Here is an 8,909-nt window from a genome sequence, read left to right on the forward strand (position 1 = left end):
CCATCTGTACACAACACTATTTTTTGGTGACAAATAAGTGTGATAAGATGCAGCTCTTGAGACTGCTATGATTTTATTTTAAATAAATGTGTTTTAGTAATTTAGCCTTTAACACAAAGTGCTGTTGTATTTTAAGACAGGGTTGGTTGTTTTTAGAGTGAAACAAATCTTGAAGCTACATTTTAAATGTACATTGTTTTCTTTTGGTAAACTCCATGAGAACACATCTCCAAAATCCCATTTATTTTTCTGCATTTAAAGAACAAATTATAGATTAAATCCATTGGGAAGCACACATTTTAAATGACTCATGCTCATTCTTATAAGTTAATAAGAAAGAGTATATAAATTCAGAAAAATATTCTCTGCAGCTTCTAAAGTGAAGACATATTATGAGCTCAGAGGTAATCAAATATGAAGCCAGTATATTCTGGATCGTGGTGTGGTAAGGCTCAGTTGGAATAAGAATAAGAAAGAAGAAAACTAGTTCCAAAGTATCAGTATTTCTTTGGGAGGGAAGATAGGCTGTGGTATCAACAGTTCCCAGCTATCTACCAGAATCTAACTAAAGAGGTAGCATCTCACCAGCCTTTTGATTAAGCATTAGTGTATTGGTTAATTTTTGGTGTCATTTTGACGGGATTAAGAAATAACCTAGATAAATGGAAGACCATTATTTCTGGATGTATTTGCAAGGGTGTTTCCAAGGAGATTGGCGTGTGCCTCAGTGGACTGAGTCGGGTAGATTCACCCTCAAGGTGATCAGAAACCATCCAGTAGGCTGAGGTCCCTGTGGAACAAAAAGGCAAAGAAAAGGTGAATTTCATCGCTCTGGAGCGGGGACACCCTTCTTACCCTGCCCTTGGACGTTAGAACTCCAGGCTCTTTGGCCTTTTAACTCTGAGGCTTGTGCCAGCAGCCTCTGAGGCTCTCTGACCTTACTTAGCCTTGGACAAAGGCTTTCCCGGTTCTGATGCCTTCAGACTTGGACCGAGCCAGGTTACCTGCAACCCAGGATCTCCAGCTTGCACAGAGCCTATCATAAGACTGACTTCTCAGGCTACATAATACTGGGAGCCACTTCCCCTAAGAATTACCTCTTGTCCGTCTATCTATCTATCTATCTATCTATCCATCCATCCACCCATCCTGGAGAACCCTGACTAATGCAATTAGACTAGCTCTATGAAAAAGTGATACATGATGGCAGAAATCCTCATGAGTTACAGTGGTAAACAGCAAATGGATAGGGGAAAATTAGAGTGACAATAGGTATACAAAAGTCTAGTAGGTAGAAAAACCATCCCCAAGTATGTCAATTCCCTAAAACCCTAAAACCTGTGAATATTTTATGTTCCATACCAAAACAGATTTTGCAGATATAATTACAATGGGGAGATTATTTTGGATCACCAGGGCCCAATAGCATCATATAAGCACTTAAAAGGAGAGAATATTTTTCAAGCTAGACACAAGAGACGTACATCAGAAAGGGAGATCAGAGGTACTGGATGCATTAAAAAGGACTCCTGCTTGCCTGTTGGAGATAAGACAAAGAATGCAAGTGGTCTTTGGTAGCTGAGAGAAGCTCCCAGGTGACAGCCAGCATAGTAACAGGCTCTGGGGCCTACAACTGCAAGACACTGAACATAGCCAACAACTTAAATGAGCTAAGTGGATCCTCTCCTAGCACACCAAAATACGAGTAAGCTGACACCTTGATTTTGGCTTTGGAAGGTGGTATGTAGAGGAACCAGTGAATTCTACCTGGATTTCTGACCTGCAGAACTGTGAGATAATAAGTTTGTGTTGTTTTAGCCACTAAGTGTGTGAAAATTTGGTTCAGTATTCATTGTGACAAGTAATAAAAAACTAATTCAAGAAGGCAATTGTTATAACTGATTGTATATTAAGCTTGCAAACAAAGCAATATCAGTTATGTTCTTAGGTTTCAGCTTATTTTTGGGATCTAGGAACATCTCTTCACTGAACACACCTTTTTGAAAGGCCTCATGTTGGATGATGTTGATGGGAAAAGTGCTGGAAAGACCATGTCCTTGTGCTCAAAGGGAAAACTCAGGGAAAGACCAAGAAACGCATGACTAACTCTAACCCATCAGGATAAAAAAAGCTGTTGATAGAGATTCAAACAAAATGATGTGGGAACCAGAGTCTGATCTGACTCCCGGAGGAAGTGGGGATTGTGGGGGCAGTTCACAGGAGTGTCAGTGGAGTTGAGCTGGGCCCTGAATCAGGAAGAGGGTCTTAGCATTGTTTGGGAATCTTTTCCTGCCCCATTGTCCAGACAGGATCACATGTAATGAAGTACCTCAATGTGCAGTACATTCTGTACCATCATGATGCTCCAGGTCTCATCCCAAGCCCATAATACAAATAGACTCAATGGATTCCAGGAGGTTGGATGAAACTGTTCTAATATGTGCAGCCTCAGAGTTTTGTCTCCTAAAAATGTTCAAATCAAATTTACACCTTTTTCTGACAATTGGGAGTTTGAGGTTCTCTGACATGATTCAGGGATGTAACTTAAAGTACTTATAAAAGTAGTTTCTAATCCTCATTATTTTTCAGAATCAACCATGGGTTTTGAAAGAAAAGAGCTGCCATATTCCTGTCCCCAAATGACAGAATCAGAATTTCTATAGGTGAGTCTTAGGCATATGTATTTTTTTTAAAACTCCTCAAGTGAATAAACTTTATTAAGTCCTCCAGGAATACTGATTGCATAACCAAAGTTTTGATGAAGGCAGCAGTAAATTCAAGGTTACATAATCTGACAAAAATTGAACTTCATATACACCATGTTCATCATGTAACAAATCACCTGAGGGAAGGCAGAGTCATCACTCTCTAGTGACCTTATCTGAGGACTTCTGTGATAACCTGCACACATGGTCACAGAGGAACTAGAGTGGACGGCTGCACAATTTACTCACAAAAATTCTAATTTCACTTCAATGTGAATAAAAGTTAATGCTTAAAACTCCAAAGTTTCGACTTAGGTTATGATTCTCATAAACTTTGCTTGAAAAGAACAATGTACAGCATACACCACCATTACTGGCTATAGAAAAATATCAATATGGAATTCATAGAAGGGAAAATCTGAGGGGAAAACTGAATCTCAACATGTACCTCTAAATAACTAAATGTAATAAGCTTCTGTTGTTAATAATTGATAACAGGCTGAATAAATATTCAAGAGCTTCAGATTTAGATTTTTTGGTAGTGATCACTATAATTCTGGATGCTATTTCTTTTAGAAAAGAAACAAGAAGTGTTACAGTAGGTAGCTAGTCAGACATGAGCGGGTAGGAGAAGGCCCCCCCCAGCATACACACATGTATTCACGTGCACACACACACACACACACCGCGAATGTCAAGTGACCATCAGATGGTTAACTGTCTCTCTAAAATAGTAATTGCTCACAGCTGACACCAGGGAAAGGCAGTCTCCTGATAGATAGAAAAAAACCTGAGACTGGTGTTCAGTAGCTTCCTGATAAAATCTCAGGAGTTGGGTGAGTGGACTCAATCATGTGCATTATGAGGCAAAATGGCAAAGTTTAACTGGTACATGATGTTCTAGGAACATTCGACTGGTAAGGGAAGAATGCCTTAAGTGAGCATGCATACAACTCCAGTAAATTCACTGTACGTGCTCACCTCCCAAGCGCTAGCAGGCCAATGCACGTGCAAACATCCCACCCCAAGGGAAGAATTGAGAAGAAGGGACACAAGACCCCAGAAATATGCCAACACATAAAACCTCAACTCAAAAGGTCAAACCGCACACTTGATCTCTCAAGTCGCCTGCTTGGCCCTCTTCCAAGTATACTTTACTTCCTTTCATTCCTGCTCTAAAACTTTTTAATAAACTCTCACTTCTGCTCTAAAATTTGCCTCAGGCTCTCTTTCTGCCTTATGCCCCTCTGTCGAATTCTTTCTTCTGGGAAGGCAAGAATTGAGGTTGCTGCAGACCCATACAGATTCTCTGCCGGCAGTAAAAGTAGTCAGAATTATAACACAGTTAACTTAAGCTTGAGTGTTCCTGTAGAAGAGTATTGAACTTAAAAAAAAACAAAAACAAAAACAAAACAACAACAGCAAAAAACTACAATTTATTCAAAAAGAGACTTGGTTTCATATGGGGGGATATTAAATATATTATTATCCCCAAATTTTGAGTGTAAATGTGTGTTGTGAGTATGTGGCTTCCTTCAAGCGGTTTTGAAAAATTGCTGTTTGTGACAGAAAGACAGAATTATAACTTCTTAAAGTATAACTACTGAGATACGTTTATCTAGAAAAGTATAGTTAACAGTTTCAACTATTGTCACTCAGTTTAATTGTACTTGCATCATTTATGTGTAAAGTCTATTCTATAAATTAACAAACACTTTATAAGACCAAGAATACAACAATTTTGTAAGAAACTTACCAGTAAGTGGTGAGACTGTTAAAGGAAAGGGGTCCAGATCCAGACCCCAAGAGATGGTTCTCAGATCTTCTGCAAGAAAGAATTCAGGGTGAGTCCATAAAGTGAAAGCAAGTTTATAAGGAAAGTTAAGGAATAAAAGAATGACTACTCCATAGTACTGCTACTCCATAGTAGCCTGAATATGGCTATCCCATATTCAGGCCTCTACTTTTTAGACCATATAGGGTAACTTCCTGATGTTGCCATGGCACCTGTAAACTGTCCTGGTGCTGGTGGGAGAGTAGCAGTGAGGACAACCAGAAGTCACTCTCATTGTCATCTTGGTTTTGGTGGGTTTTGGCTGGTTTCTTTACTGCAACCTGTTTTATCAGCAAGATCTTTATGACCTGCATCTTGTGCCGACCTCCTCTCTCATCCTATGACTTACAATGTTTTAACTGTTGGTGAATGCAGCCCTGTAGGTCTCAGCCTCATTTTACCCAGCTCCTATTCAAGATGGAGTTGCTCTGATTCAAATGCCCCTGACACTTTCCCTCTCCCTTTTATAAGATAACCCTTGCAGAGAGATGAACATCTATCTTCTGTAACTTCTTCAGGCTGAATAGGGGCAATTATATTCCTGTCTAAATATAAGGGTCTCTCATACTCAGGGTAGACAGGCACTCAGTCAGAAAGCATCAGTATGGTGAGGGCCATTCATAACTCTTTATTTCTGACAAAAAGTGATATCTGGAAGATTAATAAATGTTTAAGAAAACATTGAGTAAGCTTATCCTCATTCCTACATAAAGAGTACAACAGCAATATATTCCACAAGAGTAAAGCAAAATAAGTAACATAGCCCAAGTAAACTAAATTAAAAGAGTTTCCATGAACTGGAAAACTCTTGGAACCAAGCTAATATGGGATTATTAGATGATTCCAGTACATGTCCAGAATTAGAATACTGATTCAAAGTTTTACATTACCCAACTCTCTTGTTTCTTCTGAGCAGCCATCAGAGATCCTGATTGGTTTACAGGAATAAGCAGGGTTAGCCTAAATTTCAGAGAAACAAATTTAAAAACAACTGATAAACTAGAATTCAATAGCAAGTGTACCACAGTTCTTGAAACATAATATTTTTCTCCAGTTTTCTATTTTTAATACAGACAAATCATGATAAGATTCATTTGTTTTATTATCCTTGGCCTGACTATTTATATAAAGTGCAGCAAGAATAATTATTTTTCACATAAGCTCTTTTTAAATTAGTTTAGATGGAACTCTGTTCCATAGATGGAATCTTAGATAAGACTTTTTTAGAGCTGAGCTGTGACATGGGCTTGTACCCTCAAATACCTATGAGTTGGGTAAATTATTCTCTTCTTGAGATCCAAAGATAACTTTGGGATTCTGGACCTGTTAGAAAGTGACATTCTTTACTTACCACAGGTCAGAAACCCTGTACAGGGACTGTGTAGGCAAGATATGAGGCCAGTTCTCCAAAGGTCTTTTATTGGCTTTACAAGTCAAATTTGATTCCTTAAAGGAAAACATGCCATTCCAGTGAAAGCACTGGTAAAATAACCAGTTTCTCCAACTGTGTCTTCTTGCAAAGGAAAACAGATTCTTACTGCACTTATACAAATAACTATATTGCCATAAATTAAGAATACTTACAAATAGTTTCCAAATTCTGGAGAAATTAGGTAGAGATAAACAAATATGCTCCAAATTTTGTTTATAGGAGTATACTTTACTTAATTGCTCCAAGCTGTGAATAGCTTCTGTAGTTCAGTCCATGCAGTTAACTCCTATTCTGTTTGATATTCATGAACATTCCAGTTCTCCATGAGAGTTCTGAAAACTGTTTCTTCTAGTGTCACAGTCTTCAAAGTTATCAGAAACCTGTATTTAAGAACACCTGTTAGAGTTCTATGGCTAATTATAAACCACCTTCTAAAGAGGACCAAAACAAGACAACAATCGTCCATGGTTGACAAAACATGTTAGGACAGTCACAGTTAAAAACACAATTGACAAAGAAATTTGGTTACCTTCGTGGCATACAATGATTTTATATAACAATTGTAATTATTACCAATGACATATACTGAGGCATATTAGAATTATAGGAATATACAATTTTGCAACACACACTAATAACAAATTTATATGAATATAACCCAAATAGAGTTAAACACCATTTCACATTTGATAATGCTTCCTATATGACTTTTATACCAAATAAACCAAATGTCACTGTTGCATTCATGTATTATTGATATCAAACCCAATTCTTAATAAAACCTTATAGACAAATGTATTTAATTTTAATCAGTTTGACTATAAGGTAAGGTTTTTATAAATCTTTTATAACCCTTTACAAATTTTTGTTAAAGAACAGATTATAAGCAGGTTTTGGCTTTAAAAACAACCTGTTGTGCTTTTACTCCAATGTTTTGTTTATGGAAAAACTAAATACCCCTTTGACTTTAGCCAAAGTACGCACACAGAATCTCTTTTACAATCAATTTTTCACAGAATTTCCACACTTTGCTTAAATCTTCAGATTTTTTCCTATCTAACTTAAAATAATCATTTAACCTTTTAGGCAAAAAAAAGAAAAAAAATCATATTCCCATGCCTTCTGATAATCTTTTACGAAAAACTCATTTCACTTTTCATATACACCTTGCTTGTAAAACTGTTTATTCAGTAGTCTCAAATACATGTTACACTGTTAACTCTTAGTGGCTTTTACTTTGGTGAAAACCTTGGTAAGTAATTATGTGCTAGGTATGAAGCCTATGATCCAGACAGAAGTGCAGATAAAGTCTGCCTATTTCCAGCATCTAAGTCCACATCTCCCAGGCCTTACACAGAATTTAATTCTCCAAAGTAAATTGAGTAATTTTCAAAAGTCAAGGAAGCAGTTTATGACCTTAAGGCATTTAGCAAACTTATTATCTGACTTGTATAATTTAGAGCAAATGTTTACATTTTTGAAGATATTTATATTTTACCAATAATCTTTAAAACGGTCTTTATTTCCCAAAGATTACTAAAGTCACTTAAACTAAAAGGCAGTACATTTTTCACTTTTTTTTTAACAAAATATTTGATTTATGCACTTATTATTTTTAAACCAACTAAAACTTTTTTATATCACACACAGCACATGCAAATACACAGAAGAAGATAAATGACTCATCCCCTATGCCAGGAATTGAACCTCAAACCGAGGTCACCACTGAAAAAAGAAAGCACGGCCACATGGTTACAAGGTCAAGCTCCCAAGGACATAAAAGACAAGAAGAAAACCTCATACAGATTTTTCTGCGACCTACAGCAAAATTTGTAATTGACCAGTTTGCTGGGCCATCTTGAAAACCAGGTGTATAGGGGTCCTAGGCCCCAATCTGTCCTAAAGTAGTCCTCTTTATGACAGAACAATACAGAAAGATGCACAAAGCACACTAGATTCACTACAGTTTAAGCCTAGCCTCACAAATCCTTTCTTCCATTAATCAAAACTTTACAAAGGAGATAAACAGTGATTTTTGCCATTGATTCAATCGATTTTCAGAGAGAGAGAGAGAGAGAGAGGCCAGAAGCCTGGCTTGTAAGAAATCCTTCCCCTTTTGCCAGCATGCCAGGTTTCTGGGTTTCCTTTCCCTGACCGGCCCTAGTGACCTGGCTGGCTGCACCATAGCCCTGGGGGCCAAGTTGCAACAAAAGGGAAAAGTATTTTTTTTCCATTTTGGGCAGAGCAAAATACGTGTGGCAAAACATAGACATTAGCCACTATGCTTAGCACCCAATATCAAACTGGCAAGGCTAAAACTTGTCCCCAGTTGGGCCCCATCATAGTTAATCCAACCTCCAACTAGTAGTTTTAACCTGTGGTCTTTGGGCAAGATGGTCTCCCCAAGTAACAGAAAAGATAAGGGTAAGATGAGCTCATTTTTATGCTTATTTCTTGATTGCATGCTAACAGAGGGGTGGATTATTCATGCCTCCCCTTTTTAGACCATATAGGGTAACTTCCTGATGTTGCCTTGGCATCTGTAAACTGTCACGGTGCTGGTGGGAGTGTAGCAGTGAGGACGACCAGAGGTCACTCTCATCGCCATCTTGATTTTGGTGGGTTTTGGCCGACTTCTTTACTGCAACCTGTTTTATCAGTGAGGTCTTTATGACCTGTATCTTATGCCAACCTCCTCTCTCATCCTGTGACATGGAATGTTTTAACTGTCTGTGAATGCAGCCCGGTAGATCTCAGCCTCATTTTACCCAGCTCCTATTCAAGATGGAGTTGCTCTGGTTCAAACACCTCTGTAAAGAGTGCCACAAATACAGTCTACATACCCCTGGAAATCTTTTATACAACATATGGAGACCTTTAATAATGATTTATGTCTAAGAAAAAAATGATTTTGAGGGAGTGGAAGAAAAAATGGTGA

The 8,909-nt window shown here is 37.8% G+C and overlaps 1 long non-coding RNA gene across 1 annotated transcript; it reads right to left on the minus strand.

The window, feature by feature from the left end:
• Positions 1-595: 595 nt before the first annotated feature.
• LOC105482729 (uncharacterized) lies at positions 596-7,840 on the minus strand. The gene is made up of 5 exons (XR_011609175.1): positions 7,794-7,840; positions 6,124-6,351; positions 5,430-5,499; positions 4,462-4,530; positions 596-790 (listed from the first exon to the last, which is right to left on the minus strand). It is a non-coding gene; the product is annotated as an uncharacterized lncRNA (long non-coding RNA).
• Between the last annotated feature and the right edge of the window lie 1,069 nt (positions 7,841-8,909).

The sequence above is a fragment of the Macaca nemestrina genome, chromosome 1 (assembly GCF_043159975.1).
Source record: "Macaca nemestrina isolate mMacNem1 chromosome 1, mMacNem.hap1, whole genome shotgun sequence".
NCBI lineage: Eukaryota > Metazoa > Chordata > Mammalia > Primates > Cercopithecidae > Macaca > Macaca nemestrina.